At 44.7% G+C, this 21,259-nt stretch overlaps 1 protein-coding gene across 2 annotated transcripts in view; it reads right to left on the bottom strand.

Moving 5' to 3' along the window:
* mid2 (midline 2) overlaps positions 1 to 19,595 on the bottom strand; it is a 165,681-nt gene extending 146,086 nt beyond the window's left edge. For both annotated transcript variants that reach the window (XM_037076635.1, XM_037076636.1), the window contains exon 1: positions 19,219 to 19,595. The gene's annotated coding sequence lies outside the window, so the exon portion shown is untranslated. The remainder of the gene's footprint in view (positions 1 to 19,218) is intronic.
* Between the last annotated feature and the right edge of the window lie 1,664 nt (positions 19,596 to 21,259).

Here is a 21,259-nt window from a genome sequence, read left to right as displayed (position 1 = left end):
AATACACCGTGCCACAAAGCAGAAATGCTTCAGGAATGGTTTGAGGGGCACAACAATGAGTTGGAGGTGTCGACTTGACCTCCAAATTCCCCAGATCTCAGTCCAATCGAGCATCTGTGGGACGTGCTGGACAAACAAGTCCGATCCATGGAGGCCACACCTCGCAACTTACAGGACTGCTGACATCGTGGTGCCAGATACCCCAGCACACCTTCAGGGGTCTAGTGGAGTCCATGCCTCGATGGGTCAGGGATGTTTTGGCAGCAAAAGGGGGACCAACACAATATTAGGCAGGTGGACATAATGTTATGCTCGATCGGTGTAGTTTGAGACAGATATCGTAACGACCTTGTGCACAGCGAAACCAAAAAAAAAAGATCCCGCCAAAGTAAAAGTATCGAGCTTGTCACGGACCACGCTATCCATACCTAATCGACTCCACTAAGCCACTTTTTTCCCTGTTCCGTGTGAATAAAAACAAGACAGTAGCTGCACACATCACCAGAGGATACAAGAGGAGAGAGCATTTGGATCGTTAGCAAAAAAAAAAAAAAAAAGGATGCTGGGCTTATCCCCCTAGCCGTGGCCTTGATCGATGTTTCCCTTTTAAAATGTGCCTGCTACACTTTTTGCTGTCTGAAGAAAAAAGAAAAAACCCTAATTGCCCTACCAGAATGTAAAAAAGCAACACGGTATGAAATTTACAGACACACTGCAGGTGGTGCAATTTTCACGCATTCTAATCCCGTACATCAAAATAAAATCAAGCCGAGCGAAACGCTTCAAAACCACGACCCGGTGTTTAGTATTGTGAAAAATACTCCATGCCTATCAAAGATTTGCCTTTTTATCATTTTCCCCCTGCACAATTGTTCATCAGATGGATTTTTCAGCGCAATTTGGCCGGCCGCTGCATATTTCAAAACACATCGAAGCTCAGAGTGCTTACAGTTGCATCGAGGCAGGGCCTGCTAGATTGCATTGATTATTACTGAGGGGGAAGCATATGGGTGAGAGGAGAGGAGAGGGGGAGAAAATAGAGGAGGAGAGGGGGTAATAGATGAGGACAGCGCTCGAAATGAGAAGTGAGATTTATATGTAAAGAAGAAAACACTGGAGATAAAGGGAGAAAGGATACATGGAGAGGAAATGAGATGAGATGTGCAGTGTGGAGGAGAGAGAGCGACCCCTCTGTGGACGGGAGGGCTAATCCCAAACATGGAGCAGATTAGGTGCGCGACACAAAATGCATGTTTACGAGGCGAAGCTCTTAGCCGAGGAACAATCTGCTGAAAGGGGGTCGAGAGCAGACACACGTACAGAGACGTTTGTGTCCATGGTGTTACGGAGAGAGCACTCAGACTGTGTGAAAGTCTCCCCGATATGGTCCTTTGTCAGCCTTATTAACTACTGCTACCATTCAGATTGGATCATTTCCAGGATTCGTTGAGTTCGACTTTTTGTGCCAAGCCTTTTCTATTAGTAACTGGATGGTTTATTATCTGTTTCGGAGAGCTAATAATGTTTATTATGCTGTTCCTCCCAGTTCGGTTCGGCTTTAATAAGAACATAGTGATCCGTTCGGAGCGTGCGCTGCATTAATCCCTGTCTGATATTTCATATTTCCCATTGCAGCTAGCATAAGTAAGTGACAAAGGACATATTAAATTAAAAATCTAGCTGGTTATCTTTGATTTGCTGTAGATTGTGTTTATCTAGTCATATGGAGATCTGCTCATAGTTAGGGTTAATTTACTTTGAGCTGAATAGTTCATATACTTATTCATATTTCCTCAACGCTGACCAAGTAGAGGACAAGAGCAGAGTGACAGCATTCAATAAATGTTCTAGAAACATTCAATGCCTCGTCCCTGACCGCATGTCTGCATCTCCAGCACACCAAACCGGAAAATGTGAAGGTTACAGAGAGTCACTTCTTCAGACTTTCATCACACAAACACAACCTAACCTCTGGTAATATCGCACCAAGGCAAGACAGCCATTTGTCCAAAGCTCTTGCTGCAGAAGTGAAAACACTGATAAATGATTATGTTCTTCCAGGAGAATGAATAAAACATCACATTTCACCAAAAACTAAACCAGCAACACTGTGATGCACTTACACTGAAAAGTAAATCAAATAGAGAAATTAGAAGAGAGATTGGAAACAAAAACATGGACATACACACACACACACAAAGAAACACAGACAGATGGTGGGAGATTCTAACCCCGCACCTATAAAACAAATGAAAATGCTCTCTAATTGTCCTCTTTAAACATGACACAACAATATTGTTGTGAATTTGTATCTCTCTGTGTGTGTGTGTGTGTGTGTGTGTGTGTGTGTGTGTGTGTGTGTGTGTGTGTGTGTGATAGGGAGAGAGAGAGGCTCTCAGATTTCGCAGGGATTATACATCCATAGTGCCATCTAGTGTCTCCTGGAAAAAACACACACAAACATACACACCAGATTCCAGCTGTGATTACAGTATGTGTCCAGACTGTGGACTGTCTCTGAAGTACAGCAGACACTGCAGATGATGACGTTTAGTTTCTTAACAGTGGATGTTCCCTTTTGCTATTAAAATACCTTCCCTATTCCTTCACTAGTCATGCACTAAGGCTGCGGTGACTTCAAAGAGGGAGGTCATCAACGGCCCTCATGAGAGATCAATTACCAGTTAACACATAGAATTAACTACCACGTATTGGTAAAAAATGATTTATAACATAATAAGCCATAGAGCCTCATTACCACAGCAATTATGTCTTGTTATGATCCGTAAGCGATAATGATAATTACGCTGATAATTCACGTCAATTTAAGGGCATCGTTTAAATGGTTCAGAGCCGTCTTCTGTAAATGGATCTGAGAGTAGAACCACAAATTAGCTGGTCATTTTGTGCTTGAATGAAATACAGACGCCTTAACAGGTGCTAAGAGGACTCAAAACCGCAATAAGTCAGATGTATGTCGGATGACGTAATCCTCAGCGGCAGAAAAAGCAGCAGAACACATTTAGTTTAGTTGTGACCGCTTCATCCTCCTTCGTAAGTATTAACTTTTCACATGTGCACAGAAATAGATCCCAATCCCTCCATAATTAAAACACTGTGAGACTGAGGGAGGGTTTCCAGCTACACCAGAGAGATAGAGCATGAAAAATTAATTTTCCAATTACATATGGACATGATACTCTCAGATATGATCTTTGAAATATGTTTTTTTTTTTTTTCCCTACAGTGTCTAACTACATTTTAGAGCCATGCATCAAAACAAACACGCGTTTGCGTCGTCTCCGGTGTGTGCTAAAGAGAGGAGTTACATAAACACGTCACCGATGGCAGTAAAAAGGAAAACACATTGTCCTGATAGAGCGGAGGAACCAATAAAATGGACCGCGTTCTGCTTTGTACCGCTGCAGTATTGAGCAGCGGTGCTATGGGAGCTGCTGCTGAAATTCAATACGCCCGGGCTGGCAGGAGCTGCAGATCCATTATGAAACAGGCCCTTTACTTGGGAGAACAGAGGCCACAGCTTTGCGTGTGTGTGTGTGGGTGTATGTAATTGCTGGTGAGGTCACTGGGCTCGAGGGGGTCACCCACTGTGTACCAAAACTGTCCCCTTTACTCCCGTGAGTCGCCCACTCTGTCTTCCTATCGGTGTCATCGCTGCTCATCTGCCTCTCCCTCCATCTGTTTCGTCTCTCCGCCGTCCTCCGGGCGGTGTCGCTCTCGAGTGTCTCCTCCGCTCGACTTCACCCGTCCCTCCAGGATTGAAATGACTTTGATGGCCCGGACTGTTTTCAGCTAAATTAAAGGCATCTTGCTCATGCTGTGTGTGACCTGCATGAGATCTAAGTTATCTTTGAAACTTCTCACGTCTTTATAGACTCGAATTGAATCACTGTTAATTAGAGTATCTGGCCTGAATATATAACTTAACGGACACATGTCATGCCTATTATGGGTTACTACTAGAACAGGTTAGCACATCTCTTTAAGGCCAGTCCTGAATACCCCGTCAGCTCTGACTGGTTAGCTCACACACGCCTGACCCTGCAACAACAACAGAGCAGGTGTGCTAAATCATTTGTGTGGGAGAGATCTTTCGAGATCTTGCATATGCACAAAAACCTTTATAAAACACTGAAGGAAAGGGAAAAGGCAAAAAAGCACAAAGACAAAGTGGCTATCAAGCGGGCATCGGTAGCCACTTTATCAACGTTTGCTTCACACTATTTAGGGGTAGAGACAGATTCGAGGTTTTCACAGATAAACCAGTGAATCCGTCTGCTTTTCTTCTGACAGGAATATTTGAATCCTTTCAATTAGATTTTGCGTCTCTACCGCTTCCCGACATCTTTCACGGATTTGATTTATGCTGGTGTCGCTTCAATCATGAGCTAGAACCCAAAATGGGTCACAAAGATGTTTTTTTTTCTTTTTACTGGAATAAAACCCTCCCAATTTGATTCTCCAGCTGAAAAACTCCCAAATGATTCTTTGGCTGAATTTGTGTTTTTGCTTCAAGCTCCAAGACCATTTTATGTTCCTCTTTTCCCTCCCCCCCATTGTGCAGTTTCCTAGAGCATCTTGAAAGAGATTTCAAAAAATGTCATTAATTATTAGCATCTCCCTCGTCAGCAGACTTCATCTCTCCGTGAGAGATAGAGAATAGGTCTAACATCTCCTGTGTGTCGGCAGTGATCGTAAACATAAAAAGGAAAAAAAATCTCTACCCTAATTCAAGAATAAAAGTAACTCAGCACACCGGGGGACATTTCACTCTGTCACTGCGAGGAAACTGAGGGGTGGAAAAACACGCTTCAAAAAGAGGCTGGTGAGAAAACGTGTGAAAGCATTAACTGAATATTACATCAAACTTTCGTACTCCGAGGGAGGCGGCGAACAGCTGCAGGAGAGGCAGACACATGGGGAAGGAGATATGTTTTGATCCATTCAGGGCGATTCACCTTGAAAAAGTATGAAAACATCAAGTCCTTGACAAGAGACTCATTTCACCATTTTCATCCCGAGAATGACAGAAAGAACTCAACATGTTGCAGATTCTGTACAAGATATTTTTTTTAAAAATTAGAGTTGTGTTTTCATATTCAGTCAGTTAGTAGCACTGACACACTCCTCACAAAATGTGGCCTGAGATTAATTAAGCAATTCTTTCTTGGCCTGTCATTGAACGTTATTATGCGAATGGGCTCTTCATCACAGCAGCTTATTCTCCAGGTGGTTTTTGTCAGTGCTGTTACCTGAGGTCAGCTAACCAACCGTCAGATACTTGCAATCCTCTTCTCTTTTCATCTGAGAAGTTTTAATAATATTATTTTTTCTTATAATTCATTCATTGCGACAAATTTCAGGGTCAGACATGGGTTACGAAAAAAAAAAATCCTCCTCAGCCACTGATTGGTCTAACCTTAAGATCAAAATGCAACAATAGTCAAAGCATTGATTTAACATTTCTGCATTTAATATGTCTAAAAACTACCCACAGATATCTGTGATTTCATTCAAGGTGACAGCGTGTTTCATTTGCTCGCTTGGCACTATGACTTCTGGGAAAACAACAGATGTTGTGTCAGTGTGCGAGGAAGAATGCGGGCAAACATTATGTGATTAAAACTTTTAGGACATTACGTCATCTGTGAACACTTTTGCCTGAGTCGGAGCACCTCCCAGGATCACACACTGGCCACATCTTTTCTTCTGTTTTAATTGAGGGATCCTGATGGCAGAAGGAACATATTCTGTGTTCCAAGGAATACTTTGACATTGTGGGATTACACGTATGCTAAGTTAGATGAGTTAATGAGAATATTAAAACATTACAATGTAGAGTTAGGCCGATGGACGATGCCATCGCCAATGGAAGATGGCATCAACTTGAGTCAACGTTGACAGCTAACTAGTTTCAAGTTTCTCAGGAGGAACACAGCTAAGTAAGACCCTTTTAAACCTGGTTGGGGGGGGAAGTTTGACGAATGCTTGCCAGGGATGTGAGGGTTGATCTCACTCTGCTTGTGGCGGGAGGACAGCTCTCCTTGTTGCGTGAGACAGTCGGATGCTGCTGTCAAAGCGTCAGTAGGAAACAGAAGTGACTACAGAGGTCTGCTAACAAGCAACTCAGGCTGACGGCAACTCTGACAGAACTGCCAATCCCCCTACCCTTCAGTGATACCGATTCTGAAATCCGCAGGCCGCAATGAAATGAAGCCACAGCCAGGAGACTGTCAGCGTAGCTTTGCAGAAAGAATGCTAACGGGTTGACACAGCTAGCCTATCAGCACCTCAGCAGCGCGTGTTAAAATGAGCTAAATGTACCGATTTTAGTGGAAGACGTACAAAAAACTACAATCATCAATGCATGAAGAAATAAAAGGTTTGGTGTTGCGTCTAAGACATCTCCGTATCGCGTTGTTAAGCTACCGTGCTAACTAGCTAGCCTCTCCCCGTCATTTTGTCGTTCTTTAAAAAGCCTTACAGCCAAGAGTGGCATCGATCTTCTCATCTAGCTCTGGGGAAGAGAGAAATACAGTAGAGACTCTGAACATGTCTTTGAAGGCATATACTAACAAGAGCTGCTTCTGTGAGAAATGTACCAGCAGCGCTCAGTGAGGGGGCAGACAGATCACGCCGCCTCTGGACCACAGCTTAATTCAAAGCAGCAAGGATCTAATTACCAGGCAGAGCGAGGCTACATACTGTATGCCAGGCTCCATCCGAGGGCACAGACGAGATCCCTCTGGGAGAGACGAGAGAAACTCATGCTCGATGTGCTGTCCACTCCGCTTTCACATGCTGTCATTCTGAAGAGGTTTCCTGTCCGGGAGAATTGGCATCTCGATACGGCGATAGGGGGGAATTCACTCATGAACTTGCTGACGCACACCCGCGTAAACTCTACGTGAAACTTTAATATTGTTTGTTGTGCTTTGAGTTTTTCTTATGTATACTGCACCATCAGCAGAAAGAAAAAGAAAAAATCAGACTGGGTTTCTCACAACTGGAACAGGAGACCAACCGAACAACAATTATACGAGGAGAAATCAATGCAAACGAGGACAATTAGTACAGTAGTTCTTTTTGGTATTTCTTCAATATGTTTATGAGGCAAAGCTGCACTTCAGGTGGTAAAATATCCTACTTTGCATGATAATGGTCTCTTTGTTAAATGGACAGACGCACAGCGTAATGGCCGCTCTGCTTCCTGTGCTGAAATACTCAGTCGATTATGTGATTAGTCGATTGATGAACTCATCTGATAATTGATAAATCACTGAAGTAATCTATCTGGCAAAGATTCCAAACACGCGCTGGTTCCAAGCTTCTATTAACACAAAGCTTTGCTGCTTTTACATTATACTAAATTGAGTATTTGGGGGTTTTGGATGAAACAAGAAATCTGAAGTCAACATCTTAGTTCTGAGCAATTGTGATCGGCATGTTTCCTCATTGTATGACCGTTTATGGACCAATCAATGAACGGAAAAAGTAATTAAAGGATTCCAAGGATTCAATTATTCTGACATTAAGTGACACAATTATCTTTTTTTTATAGCTCTGTTCCTTTAATGTAATTTAGAGCAAATTACAGTGAACTGCTCCAGGCTGTACAGTATGTAATTACTGGCATATGAGAGCAGTCAGGAATTATAGAATGACTGACAGTCAAGCTGCTCTGAGTCTGACGGACCAATCCCATATCATGTGACAGTTATACAATGGTCTTATTACCACTCGAATTGGGCTAATCTGGAATATATAGAAAACACAGACAACAATACCAAGATTAACATCAAGGACTGTGATTTTGTGGCAAATAAAATATGCACAAATGTGTCAATGCTGATGCAAGGTTTCATCAAAACATGTCTCTCTGAGGAGTGAAAGGTGTCTTAGATTCAGTCAGGAAAAAAAAAAAACCTCAGTTCAAACAGCTTTGAGCAAAAGAAGAGGAGAGAAAAAAAAGGAGTTTCTTTCTTCTGCTGCCTGCAGGAGGTGAGATGAACCGGAATGTGTAAAATCTATATGGGTATCAAAGACCATCACAAGGAAAATAGCCTTTAACCAATCCACTCGGGTCTCTCTCGGCTCAGATGTGAATGTGTAAAGGAGGGAGATTATGTAGTCACACAGGCGGCGGCGCGGTGATAAAAATTCTACCATAAAGGCTCCACTTCATTATCTCGACCCATTCAAACGCAATCATCACAGATTTGTATTTCAGCACATATGAAAAGAGAGACAACACCCTGCCACATTCAGACTGGTGTATGGCATTTTACTGATAACCAATACACAAACACACCGCCAGAATGAAAGCTTTTTCTTTCATTTTTTATGTTATCTTAGATCACATCCTCAAGTCAGATGCAGAATGCCAGGGGAGGGGGTGGTGGTGGGTAATGTAGTGGGGTGTAGGCTGCCTCCATTTTTTTCCCAGGATGCTCAGACTGCAAGCGTTATGTGAATTTGCTTTTTTTTTGTTTTTGTAAAGGGTTTTCTGAGGATAGGTTTTCCTCCTCTCTCATCAGTCGAGGAATTTAACCCAGCGGATCTGAACAAGCCATGATGCAACAGCAGCGGTGGAGGAAATTCTCAAATCCTTTTCTGAGAAAAAAAAAAAAAGAAAAAAGATATGAAATAATATTATTCTGTTGATATCAATAACAAATATGAGTTTTATTTGTTCATGAATGTTAAAAAGTGGAGCCAACTTTATATAATCTGGGTAGATAAATTGCTCAGTACCATATCGTACAAGCATAACAGGTATTTCAAGAGAAAAGTAGCTCTGGAATGGATTGGACTAGAAGTATAGAAGTAGGCGGCTGTGCCTCAGGGGTAGAGCCAGCATCTTGTTATCGAAAGGTCACTGGTTCGATTCCCCTGGCCTACAGGCCGAAGTGTCCTTGGGCAAGATACCAAACCCCAAAATGCTCCTGATGTGCTGGTTGACAGCTTGCAAGGCAGCCACAGCCATTAGTGTATGAATGTGTGTATGTCTGCTAAATGTATAAAGTAGCATTAAATTGAAAAAACACAAGTTAAGCACATAAGAGTAAGCATGTAAAAGTGAAGATGTAACATCAGGAATTTCCCCCCCAAAAAACCTAAGCTTAGAAAAGTAATCCCTTTACGACCCACTTAAAGTGTCTGAATCTGCAGATACTCTGACTGTATTCTCTTATTTTCCTAGTTTGTCGCTGTGTTTGGGGTGTTTCTAAGCATCAGCCTTTGGGGAGCCAGTAACAGCTCGAGGTAGAAAACATCTCTGCTGTTGGTCTGTCATAAAGAGCTGCAGGACTGTGTGTCTGTTTGACTGAGGGCGGGGCCTCCAACATACACACAGGTAGAGCAGAGAGGCAAACAGCGCACTCTGGCATCGAACGTAACCGCTGTGAAACGATCCGAAAATAACGTTTCATTTCTTTAATTCACTTCTTTGTTCTCACCAACGCCTCTCTCTCTCTCTCTCTCTCTCTCTCTCTCTCTCTCTCTCTCTCTCTTCATTCACCCTATAGCTCGCTTGACCACGACTGCTCTCTCTCTCTCTCCCCATCTCACCATTTGAGCTGGAGAGGAGGAGCTAACTTGTTTACAAACAGCAACAGACAAATCCTGGAAATTATGCCTTAAGTACAGTACTTGAGTAAATGTACTTAGCTGCATTCCACCGCTTTGCAACAATAAGAGTCTTTATTTTGAGTGTGAAAACCCCAAATGGGGGTGGTGGTGGAGGAGGAGGAGGGCCATAACGCTGGAGCACGTCCAGCCTTTGAGAGCCGGAGGGCTGATTCAAGATCATTGTCAGAGCCCGCCTCTATGATCCCAGCTGACCCGAGCAGTCTTGGGGGAGATCCACCAGAGCCTCGCTTTTTCAAGCACTGTCTTTGATTTCCAGCGTTCAATCAGAGCTTGAACGTTTTTCAGCACGGATCAAAGTTTCATATCCAACATTGTACAAGACGCACAACTTTTTTGCCATCTGAACTTTTTCATCTGCCCACTTATTTTCGAACGTGCGGCCCACTCCTCAAACCCAGGGTCACTTTTAACTCTTAAAATAAAAGCGATAATCTGACTAGTACAGCCCTTGAGTCCTGTTGAGTTTTTATGGAGTTACTGTATCCGACTGGATCATATGATCCCACCGCTCGGCAGTAAAGCTTTCAGCACTCTCAGGTTGAGCCTCGCAGTCACTGTGAAAAGATGTCACATTGGGTTCGGGGAGGGAGACTCTCTTCACTTCACTGTATTTTTTAAAAGCAAAAGCTCTATTTTTGTCGGCAGGTCACGCCACGCAAAAAAATGCTCCCCCATGGAAAATCTGTGTCGGTTAATGCTCCTCTGAAACCTGACTGTTTCGATCATTCCTGCCTTCAAAACTCCTGGATACAGTGAGTTGGAAGCATAACACACACCGATTCATCATGGTTGTGACAGCTCCACTAACGAGGTGCTTTTGCATCTCGAAAATTATAAAGCGGGCGAACGCGGAACGCGAAATTAAGAGTCCCTTTAAATACATTCACGCAGCTGTAATTATGCGAGCGTGTTCATTTGTTTACGTGGAGCGCCGACGGAGAACTCGGGAGAGCAGATCGCAATTATACAGCGCACCGCAGCCCAGTTTATCACCTCACTTATGGCCCGATGTTCTGTGTAACCATTATTCATCAATGTAAATCTGCAAGACATGTTGATTAGGAGCTGCCCACGCCTCCGGAAGACTCAGAAGGGTGCCACTTAAAAACGAGGATGATTGGTCGGTCAGCTGTTCTGGCAGCTGAACGGGGGCCGGCAATTAGCGCTGGGGTCGCGGAAAAAAACACGCGCGACCTCTCTAACTTTGCGCCGTATGCTTGTGACAAACTGTTTCTTCTCTCTATAAACCCAATAATTAACATTCCTATCAACACAGCAGAGGACGCGTAACAGATAATCTGGCTGGAGACTGGCAACAGTGCGTGGAGAACGGATGGGGGGGGGGGGGGCTGCGAGAGAGATGATTAGAAACTACAAAGGGAAGATTTAGATCATGTTTGTAGGCGGTGTGTGTGTGTGTGTGTGTGTGTCGAATGAATCTGAATGCAAACGAGAGGAACACAATAAAGCGGGAAGGGGCGGAGGGGAGGAGGAGATGGAGATGGGAGCAGGAAGGGAAGGGAATTGAGTATGTTTATGCATGTATGTTGAAATCCTTGCATTGCAGTTTGGCAGCAGAGGTCAGGCAGAGAGTGGAGAGGTGAGGAGTAATTCATCACAGTGAATTAACTAAAGACCATCTCACGGTCGCGCTGCCTCCTCCTCCTCCTCCTCTTCCTCCTCCTCCCCTGCTGTGATAGAACAACTGGCGACAGAGGACAACCGGAGGTCGCTGTCATCTTCGATTCTGCTCCTGCTCTAACTACTACACCCGTCTGCAGAGAGAGCCACTAATACAGTGTGCGATCGTCAGCTGTTAATACCATTGCATGTAGAAAAAAGAGCGGAGCACTCAGACTTTTAATCAAGTGGCTTTGATTAGAGTCAGGATACAGTTTTTCCACGGGTGCAGGGCGAAATAAAAACATATTTCTCCGGATCAACCATGCAGCGCGTACAGTAGGTGATGACTTAACCAAACACATCCCACTTGCACCGAAGTAAGTAAAAGCAGGGTGTGAAAAATCGGATTACGCTTCATCCAAGCAAGCTGTACTGGAGGTTTTGTTCCAGATCTGCTCACTGTCTGAGGGAAGACGCATGAACTCGGGATTGGAACGTTTAAATCTACAGCTATGAAAGGACATTTGGCCATTTCACAGGAGTGGGTGTGCTGGGTTGTTGTGGAGTAAAGCAAAGCAATCATCAGGTACAGAAGCATTCATTCTTCATTGTTTGTAGATGCCGCGTTACCCCCCCCCCCCCCCCCCCCCCGGGTTAACACAATTTGGACACTTAAGGATTATTTTCAACCAGGTCCTCCTCTGAGAATCGCAGCATCAGTCAACATCTCTGCCCCCGCTGTGTTGGATCACTCACTTATACAGAGCTTCACCTGTTTCTAAATGCGGCACATGTCGCCTCGGTCATGCAATCTGCCTTTAATAAAATTACCCCCGGGGAGAGAGATGGTGATAATATCACACAGCTTGACTTTGTGTCACGCCCCGAGATATTATCACGGTTCTGTGAATGCAGAGACAATAGAGAGCGAGACAATGAAGAAAAGCTGGCATTATTAAATGTCATGTTAAAATGGATCAGTTTAAGAGCTAAATATATAGGTACGGAAACATTTTTGCATTTAGATAGAGAACACGATGCAAATATATGTAAGCTAAGGTGCTGTGGCTACGCTATGGTAAGAGTATGAGTACAGCTACACGACCATAAAATTATAAAATACTACAATACTCAATTTAAACTACAACTCAGAGTCTAAGTTACTCTATCAACCATTGATGTTTAATGCATTAATGCAAGGATTTTAATGAAAGAGGTTTCTGCTTCTCCAAATCTCCAGTCTGAATGACTCCACACTCCTGCTCTGTCCTGCTCAGTGCTTACGGTCACCTCTCCAAACCTGCACCTGCTGCAGAGTTTCGTGTTTTCGTCTGTATTTCTGGGTAAGATAGATACTGCATCGAATTGTACTGAGCACTGAATTATGAATGAAAGAGTAACTTACAGTAAATTACATGGTGCAATGCACTGCCAAAACATTTTTTTTTAAAATTCAGCCTTGCTATGTTCCAGTCCTGTGTTTTGAGTATCTCGGTGTCAGAGACAGATATTGTACCGTACATTATCTATTAACTACAGAAAAATCTTTAATAGCTCATCATAATGTACTATAATGTTTTATAAAACAGTAGCACACTGTATTACAAACCAGCAGCAGGTCAAATCAGTGACCCGTACAAACTGGATGGCCAAGCTTTTTTGTTGTTGTTGCTGTCCCTCCTTGGAGGAGGGGACAAGATGTCTCAGTGTGTGTGTGTGTGTGTGTGCGTGTGTGTTTGTGTGTGTGTGGGTGTCTCTGTGTGTTTGAGTGGTAAACGCATGCACATGTGCGTGAAGGGCACGGAGGAGGCAGCCGTCTCCCGAAGGAGGAATTTATTTGAAAAGAGCCTCCCATGACCTGGCTTGATCTCGTCGGTTCATTCTTCGGTGGGGGTTGTGCGTGCATGTGTGTGCACGTGTGTGTGTGTGTGTCTGCGTGCGCGCGTGTGCACGCTCAGCGTTGGGGGATTTGCGGATCTTTCCAACGGCTGTCCCCCCCGAGGACAGGACTGCACTCCTACCAACGGCTCGTAGCGCTAATCTGACTGACAGCTTGGTCCAGCTTTCAGCCAAGAAGCAGCCCACCAGCAAGGTCCAAGTACCTGCTGAAGAATCGTATCTGCCATGAGACGACAGGGGGGAAGCTGCTCTCCCCGAGCTGTTCCCAGGAAAGCGCTGAAGAGCCTGTCTCACCCTCCGCCTCTTTGTCTGTCTGCTTGTTGTTTGTCAGCGCTACACTGTTAAGACCTTCACTTTTTCCGGACTCAGCTGGATGTGACAGTTTGACAGACTGTCAGAGCGGCGAAGTAAAAGGCAGTGCACTGACACTGTCACGTTAGTCTTCTGCAGGCATTTTGAAAGGACACCTTTAAACTTTTGCCCCTTGACGCTTCATTTTTGTTTTCAAACTCTAGTATGTTACACTACACTATATACTATAGTCTGTGAACACATTAGAATGCACTTTTTTGCATTATTTTAAAGGGAATACGAGGTGATTCAAATTCACGCTCATAAGTAATCTTAAAGTCGATACTGGTGAATCAGACTTGACATCCATTTAACTTAAAAAGGTGCACATTTGTAAGAAAAGACCACCTGACTAAGTCAAACTCAAAACAAATACAGAACAGCATATCACCAGGGTCATTGATTCTAGTAGCTGCTGTTAGCTCAGTCAGCTGTTCTGCTGGGAGCTCGGAGCACCAGGAGAGTGCGGGTGAGCTTCGGACCAGGACGAAGCTAGCTGCTTAGCACATTAACTTCAGCAGATATTTCTGCAAAGCAACACATCGACATCATAAGATCAGAACTGCTATTTCTTCATATTCTGTTGACACATTTAGTTAAAGGAGCTCTGTCCAACATGTTGTTGCGCTTGAACCCAAACCACTGTTGCTCTCCGTTAGCGGACCGGAGAGAAGCACTAGCCCCGTTTAGATAGAAAAGGTGGCACATTTGCAGCAAGGTAAAGTGACTGATGTAGGCGTTAACTTGTGACGTGACGGGAAGCATGAAGTTCGGCGTGAACAGTGAAGCAGGCCGAATTAGTCTTCAAAATAAGAGCTTTATATTGCACCTCACTGGAGTTTAGAACTAGGTTCTTAGCGAGGGGCTTTTAATTTGAAAGTAGCGACCGTTAGTAGCTTGCTGCTACAACAAAAAGCAGACAGCCAACACAGGTGGGGATGGTCTATTTTTTCATGTAGTGTCACATGCTAAACACGCATCACCGATAAAAAACTTTTTACATTTTTTCTCAAATTCTTACATAGTGCACCTTTACAGCTTGATCTGACTCCTCAGATCCTTGGAGATAATGGGATCAGGGTCATGCGTCCCAAATAGCTTTCAAGACTCAACAGGTGATGCAAGGAATGTCAGTCACTTAAAGAATGTCACACCACCCTCCTGTTACTGTACACACAACACATTAAGGCAAAAGTACAAGAAACTCCAGCCACGTTGGTATATATATATAAAAAACACCCCCATAAGCCATCTGCCGTGTTTCCTTCCTCCATCAGGGGGCAAACCGTGAGTCTGCTCAGCTGAGATGCCCACTCATCAATCAGTGGGGGCTGTTCCACTCGACAGCCAGCACAGCTTGAACCTCATAGCTGCCCTCATAATTGAATATTAAACCCCCGATGAGTGGCAGGGCAAACTACAGAGGTGCCGAGTGGAGACGCGTGATGTGCCGGCACCGCGTACGTGCGTGCGTTCGCCATTTAATGTGCTGTCAGTTGCGTCATGCCTACCCCGAGGTTGTGCTGTCACGCTGTCACAATTTCAATCTTTTGGATAAGAAACCTATCTGCAGACCGACACCCACACAGGGGTCCACAGATGCAGGCAGCCACGGATGTACTTGGCACGCACAATATACTGGCTTTAAATAAACGCTGGTAGAGGTAGAAAGAAGGCTGTAAGAAATGAGACTGTTCAGTTAAGTCAAGAAATTGAATTTGGCTTTCTGTTTTATTTATTTATTTATTTTTGGTCCCTGTTTAATGCAGCATGCTGAAGGATAACCACGCAGGGGAAATCTGTAGACGGAAACGCTAAAGATTCAGGAGCAACGTGAGAGAGCAAACTGAATTGTATTTATCACAGGCATTAGAAAAAAGAAAAAAAAAGCAAAACGGTGAGAGGAAACACAAGGAAATTTTATTTTTTCTGGAGTCTTTTCCTGCATAATCTGATGTATGAAATGGATGCTGAGGCGGAACACGATGCGGGGAGGTACTTCCCCCTTTCGAGAGGTTCAAAGGGAAAGCTTTGTGTGCCGTTACAAATTTGGATTCTTCAAAAGTAAGAGGAAAAAAAAACCACACATTCAGCATCCAGAGAGGCAGCCACAGTGTCTCCTCAAAGGTTTCTTACAGTTCGTCAGCCGCTTTCAAACCACTGCTAACTGCCAGCGCATCGTGTTTGCGCTTTCATCATGTCTGTCATGAAAATGTGCAAGCAAATCAGACCTCAACATCCAAGCTGCACAACAAAGTGTTTCTGTACAGAGGGAGAGCTGGAGTTTTTATCCTTCTCCAAACTTAAGGAAGCTGAAACAACATGCCAGCCCCCCCCCCACCCTCCCCACACCCTCCTGCTGTTTCAAGAGGCTCCCTGTGAAAGCCAAGAGGCTGACTCTGACAGAAATGCCTCATTCAGAGTCAAACTGGCATCAGCTGTTGACAGACAGCCCGGAAATAAAAACATCCCAGTGATGGGTGTCCTTTCTGGCGAGCTGATCTGTGAGAATAAGGACGATAAAATTTACAGAGGATACAAACCAAGAACACGACCGATGATCTTTCCAGGATTCACTTTGTTTTGACAGGCAGTCGCAGCAAAACTGGGATTTAGATATTTCCTGTTTTTCATCGCAGAGGAAGTGATCACCACAAACTACTCATCAGTGTTAGAAAAAAAAAAAACTAAAAAAAGGAGGGAGCGGATTGACTCATACAACGTCAAACTCTAATCAAGACTCCGCTAATTATGCACGGGGCGTTAGGTTGCACTATATGTGGGTCAGCTGCTACAGTTTAATAATGCACGGTGGCTCTGCTACATAGTGAGATATACGGCTTTGGCACATCAACCACGGTGAGATAAGAGAAGTTGCAGTTTGATATGTGATAACGTGATGATTATAAATGTCGGGAAGAAAATAGCAAAAGGTGCACGCGCTCCAAAGTAAAGTCCTCAGTTCACCCGTGCACTTGGAGCCACAGACAGCCACCCAGGTACACCACGGCACAGTAGGTGTTTACGTCTATTTTTAAGTCGTCACAGCTGCAACAGCAATACAGAATGCCAGCCCCTCCGTCACACCTATAATCATCGCAGCATGTAGCGGCTCATGCCCCGTCTTTCCCCTGCTCCCCCCGTCCTTATAATGTCTTCATAATTATCAGCTAAGGGTGCAACTGGGGAGCGAGGAAGAGCGAGAGAAAGAGAGCGAGCATGGGTAGACTGCCAGAGCAGGCAGCGCCCTGTAGATGCGTGATGAACGAGGGTGTCAGCGGAATTCAGCCCGACTAGCGGCGCCGTCTCCGAGAGGGGTCGGGCCCCCGTGCGCCGAGACCTGTCTCATTAACCACAGTGATCATGCATTAACACAAGAGGGGAGACAGAGAGCGAGAGAGACAGAGCGTGGGGGAAAATAAATCATTTTCTATCAGATGGAAGAAGCTGCAGTTTTTTTGGAAAGTATAACAGCCACGTCAGTCCTTTTAATGTGGTCTCACCGCCGGTCAACATGAAATCTGACAGAATATCACAGCGCGTCACGTATCGACATGTGTTTGATTGCGGGGAAATTTTTAGGATTTGTGTCATTAGTTTGATTTTAAGTAATTACTTTAAAGCTGCTACAAGATATATTCCTTTTGGTTCATTGTGGCGGCCCCTGTGGACAGAAGCGATACTGATCTGGCTGGCATGTGCACTCATTCTGTACGTGAGAAAACTAAGTACTGTAACATGACGACGGTGAAACAAGGCGAACTTTGTTTCAGTGCAGTTCTTACTTTTACTCTGCAGCCCACAGATCAGATTTGATTTCTCAGTTACAGTCATGTTGTTGTGCTTAAAGGCTTAAAAGGTGCAATATGTAAGAATTTCTGATTTCAAACTAAAATCAACTGAATATGAAGAAGTAACTGTTTTGAAATCACGTAAAACACGTCTGTGTTGTGTTGCAGAGATATACATTGAAGTTAGCATGCTAACCAGCTAGCTTCGTAGAGTCATAGCCTGTTAATAAATAACACCAACACTTCCCTGATGCTCCGAGCTCCCAGTCAGCTAACATGACCGCTAGCTGCATGGTTAACAGAGTTTACCAGCAAGCAGCGACAGCTAGCAGCAGTGGCTATTTTGATGATATGCTGCTCCCTGTTTGTCTGGAGGATACATTTGGCAAGCGGTCACTTCTCACATATCAGCGCTACCTTGTGACGTTATGTCTTCATAATCGTAAGTCAGCAGCGAGATATAACCCGGTAGGAAGGCTAACATTAAACATTATCCTATAAGACAGTTGTTCTGCTGCCGTCTGGTCACACAGAAGTATCGGCTGCCGTACCACCAGACTACAGAGCTGTGCGACTCCTCGATACATCCTCGGCACTCCACCGTACAGTAGCCAAGTTTCTCCTGGTGATCTTGTTTGTTCACGTAAGTCACATAGAAGCATCAGCGTTAAACTGTGACCGGTTCGTGACCAGTTCAAAAGTTCCTCGCTGCAGGTTTAAAGTATATTTTAGCAGATGATTTGTCATCCGAGCATCTGAAGCGTCACGTTTGGAGAACGGGGAACAGGCAGAGGCCGGCACTCGCCAACACCGGCTCCCACTTTCTTTCTCCCCCATTGTTTTGATCCCCTGCATTATTGATGCGGAGCTGACATTTTACACTCCCCAGCTGCGGTGGCCTCCACTGTCACCTGCAGCACCGTCTCCACAATAACCGTACTGACACCGCCGTCAGAGCCACAGAAATGAAGTGACTTCCCCCGTGGGCGCTGTGTGGGGATCCTATTGTGTTTCCAAGTGAGTTTTTGGGTGATGTGCGTCACTCTATTGTCTCCTTTCAACACTCCTATAGCATCTATTTATCTAAATCACACACAGAGAGAAAAAAAACAATATGCATTCACGACTTTGACAATGCAGATTGTCTCTGCGATGACTGTTAACGGATAAGGAAAATGCTTTTGCACACACACACACATACAGTATCTACTGTACTATTGCTCCTGCTGGTATCAGGGGCGTGGTTGGGAGTCAGCTCAGGTCAATCCCTATGTAAAGTACTACAACATAATGACTGATGAACTGATGGTTGCAGGAAACGTGAAAACACTTTTTTTTTCAGCAATCAGCCTAAAAGAAATCACCAAGTGCCGCTTCACATGCCATGAAAAGATCTCACTCAGCAGCACAACCCCCTCCTGGCAGCAGATGAGAGGAGCTGTCAGCCCTCACACTTCCAGCACTCTTGAACGGCTCTGATCGTCCATTTATAGCCCCCCCCCCCAGCTTTTGAAATAAAGATAAATGCATAAATATTAAGTCAGTGATGTAATTTCTGACGCACAGAACACCAGAATCTGCGCGGGGGCCACCTTTGCTCCCTCAGCTTTTTTTTTTTTTTTTTTTTTTTCCCCACACCCCTTACAACATCACCAGATCAGTCACACACTCTATATTTCTCATCAGGCATGAAGAAAGAAAAAGAAGCTTTTTCATACAGCTGATGCGGTTGATTACCCAAACAGTGGCTCCACAGTGAAGCGCACTGCACGGCGCGCAAACTAACAGTGTTTTTATTTAGCCCGGGTGCACGCTGCTCTGTTCCTTCAAGAATACCCCCCCCAACACACACACACTCCCCCAGGGAAGAAGCTCAGCCTACCTCGGTCCGCCGTGACAGCTCCGTGTGTCGACTTGTAGCAGCGGCTGGCAACAACGTGACGCTCCTCGCGGTGAAGGATCACAGTGGGTGAGCGCAGAAGTTTTTTTGACGAGTCAGTGACTGAGAGGGATCACACGCGCTGTGCCAGTGGCTGCTGACAGGTCTGTGTATCACACACACACACACGCGCGCGCGCACACACACACCGCCGCCGTAAGAGTGTGTACGACAACGCCCCAAAACAAAAAAAACACACACACACAAAACTGATCTGCTTGATTCGCCGCCGGATCGTTAGCGCACGCTGAAAGACGTCGCTGTCCACAACTCGGCTGTGCGCAACGGTGCGCTCCCACTCTCTCCAGACAAGCTCCCCAATCTGAAGCGCTCCCCAAGGACACGTGACCAACCCACGGGGGGGGGGGGGGGGCGCCGGGAATAGCTCTCATTCCCCCATGGCAGCAGCTGGGATCGCTTACACCGCTGCTCCAGTGCCCGCGCAACAAACCCGAGCTGTGCGCACCCACACTCCTCCTCCTCCTCCTCCTCCTCCACCACCCGCGCTCCCGTCCCCCGTGGCCTCAGGGTGTCGCTGCCATTAAAACGCACCACAGGCAACGTGTGTGTGTGTGTGTGTGTGTGTGTGTGTGTGTGTGTGTGTGTGTGTGTGTGTGTGGAAATACACCTGTGTCGGAATGAAATTGTTCAGATTGCCAGTAGGAGACAACAATCCATGTTGATAAACCACATTTAAAGCGCTTTACATTCAGAGAAGCAACTTTGATAAATAAAGAAAATTAATATATATATATAAAAAACCGAATAACTAGCTTTTATTTGATCCTTTTAACTGTTGTCCGCCCTTTACCAGTGGCGGACAAAAGACAAGCAAATAAAGTGGAGCACCAGCATGCAGAGAGTTGTGATGCATTTATATTAGATTTATTTTACACTAAACCTCTTCGGGTTTTCTCCACTGCAGGGGCACCGAGAACACACTTGTTGTACAATTCAAAGAGGGCACTTGCAACACAGACCAGTTTCCTCTTGTTGTCCCTCTTTTCTCACTGATGCTGTGCAGACAACAATACACCAATCAGATTTTACCAACTTTTTTAATCATAATGTGACGACATTTGGCCACTGTCAAAACATCTGATCAAGCCACGCCCACACCGTGCTGATGAGGCCGATTAACTCCAACTGTTTGTGTTTCAGTCTCAAATACTCTACCTAAGGATGTTTCACCCAGACTTTAACTTTGATTGTTATTTAGCTATAATGTTAAATGTTATAACCTAGAGGGCTTAAAAACCATCAGTACAAAACAACGGCTGGGTCGATGACTGGCCAGCACCCAGCTTCCTGTGGCTGTGAGTCGGGCACCTCTGCTCTTTAAGTAAATCCTTTTTTAAAATATTTTTACTGGCTTGTGAAAATGCTGTTGTGTGTCTGAGAGTTCATGTCGGCCTCGAATTAATGCAGCATTTCTTCATTTTGCCGCTTGGTCAAATATCCTCGCCCCTGTTGGAAGCAGTTGGCAGTTTTGTTCGCTAGAAAAGAAAATTTTTTTGCCTGCGCTTCATCAGACACAGCATTAGCCGATGTTGAACCTCATTTTCGGCCACTCTGCTGGTCTGTTTTTGTTATTTTCTGCCTCTTTGCTTGTGTTTTTCTTCACTGACAGCAAAGCATGAGTCAGCAAGAAAACCCCTGTAGGTTAAAACTGGGCTTTACACGACAAATTTGGGGCTGACTAACCCTCATGGACACACTGAAGACCAGCAGACGTACAGAGAAACTTGCTTTCAAACAGCCGGTAATCCAACACTGTCGCAAGGTAACAGGCTCTCTTTTTAAAACAAGAGTCTGTTTTCCAGCATTTTAGGAACATTCCGATTATTGCTCCGTGGTGAATATCATAATGTCATTTGTCCTTGGGTGCACTTTATTCTAAAAATAACAGCAGTAAACTCTTTTAAGTGTGTCTGTAAACAGGATGTGGCTGTAAATGATCATGCATCCTCAGCTAACCCTGCAT

This window comes from Acanthopagrus latus, chromosome 18 (assembly GCF_904848185.1).
Source record: "Acanthopagrus latus isolate v.2019 chromosome 18, fAcaLat1.1, whole genome shotgun sequence".
Lineage (NCBI taxonomy): Eukaryota > Metazoa > Chordata > Actinopteri > Spariformes > Sparidae > Acanthopagrus > Acanthopagrus latus.
This window is presented reverse-complemented; position numbering and strand designations above follow the sequence as displayed.